The sequence below is a fragment of the Colobus angolensis genome, unplaced genomic scaffold (genome assembly GCF_000951035.1).
Source record: "Colobus angolensis palliatus isolate OR3802 unplaced genomic scaffold, Cang.pa_1.0 Scaffold4, whole genome shotgun sequence".
NCBI lineage: Eukaryota > Metazoa > Chordata > Mammalia > Primates > Cercopithecidae > Colobus > Colobus angolensis.
In genome coordinates, this window is record NW_012117376.1 from 8,261,348 (window position 1) to 8,263,208 (window position 1,861).

Here is a 1,861-nt window from a genome sequence, read left to right on the forward strand (position 1 = left end):
CCTCGTGATCCGCCCGCCTCGGCCTCCCAAAGTGCTGGGATTACAGGTGTGAGCCACCGTGCCCGGCCCTGACTCTGTTTTTCTAACTGTGCAATCTTGAGCTAATTACTTAGCCCCTCTGAGCCTCCATCTTCAAATCTGTAAAGTGGGGTTAATTGACACCTGGTAGAAAGTTTCAGCAAGGACCTGTATGTATAGCACCACGCAAGAATCACTGCCACAGCTACCACTTGATAAGCAAGAGAGGCTGCTATGGCTGCTGCTCCTACCTTTGGCTTCAAGGGGCAGCAGAGAGCCAGCCAGCCAAAGACACTGTCCCCAGGGGCTGGGTGACGTCCAGCCCTGAAGAGGGCTGAGGAAACCCTCTTGTCTCTCTCTGCCAACTTCCTAGCAGTTCTGTTCAGGAGCCTAAGAACTTGGTGGGGGGATTGGGGGCAGGGGAATTTCCAGGGGAATCCCCAGGTAGCAAAGACAGAGCTGCTTCCCTTACCCTAAAGGGTACATCTGTCCCCGGACCCCAGTGCAGGACTCAATGTAGATCCCAGCCTTACTCTCTGGGCCTGAGGAATGGGGAGGGGTCAGGCAAAGGGGGATGCTCGAATCACTGCCTTCCCTGACTTCTTTCTCAGACACCTTATTAGCCAGCCCCTCCCTAAGGGACCCCCTTTTAGAAGGAGGGGGCGAAGTACAGATGGACCCCCCAGGTTACCATGGAGACAGCAGGGAAAGGGTTGCTGTATCACCATGGCAATAATTGACGTCAGCGCTACCCTTTCCCATCGCTTGATATGAGAGGGGGACAGCCACCCCAACCACAAGCAAATCCCCCACAAATCCTCCTCCTCTTACTGAGCCAATCAACCAGGGGGGTCGCCAGACTTAATATAGCACAGGAGTTAAAAGCACAGACTCTGATGTCAGTCAAACCTTGGTTCAAATCCTCACTCTGCCTCACCCTAGCCGTGCAAATTTGAGCAAGTTCCTTAACCCCTTGAAGTCTCATAGGTGCCATGGGGATAAATAAGCTATGTGCCTCCAAGGATTACATGAGGATGACATGGGATCATGCAGGGAACAGGCGTGGAGCCTGCCTCACCTGAAGTGCACACTGGCATTAGGGACAGTCAAGAATCCTACTCACCACCTTGGGACTTGTCAGGGGATTGTGGACCTCCTGATACAGACTCACATCCCCTAGAGCGCCCCCAGGACTTGTAAGGACTGGGCCCCAGGGTTTGAGCATCTCAGGATTTGGGGGTCTCAGAGTGGAGCCGGAAACAGTGGAATTTCCAGGGTCTAAGGAAACCCCAGATGCCACTTTCCCTGAAACCTCATCACATCCAGACTCGGATCCAGCTTCCCCTTCTCCTCCCCTCTGCCTAGTCCTAGGCCTTATTAGCAGCCTTCTACCTCTTAGGGGCCTCCATCTGCTCCCCTAAGAAAAAGGATGGGGTGCCCAGGCATGGTGGCTTATGCCTGTAATCCCAGCACTTTGGGAGGCTGAGATGGGCAGACCTCTTGAGGTCAGAAGATTGAGACCAGCCTGGGCAACATGGCAAAACTCTTTCTCTACCAAAAAAAAAAAAAAAAAAATTGCCAAGCGTGGTGGCACATGCCTGTAGTCCCAACTACTTGGGAGGCTGAGGCGGGAGGATCACCTGAGTTTAGGAGGTCGAGGTTGCCATGAGCCAAGATCATGCCACTGCACTCCAGGCTGGGCAACAGAGTGAGACTGTCTCAAAAAGAAAAAGAAAAAGAAAGAGAGAGAGAAAGAAGAGAGAGAAAAAAAAGAAAGAAAGAAAGAAAGAAAGAAAGAAAGAAAGAAAGAAAGAAAGAAAGAAAGAAAGAAAGAAAGAAAGAA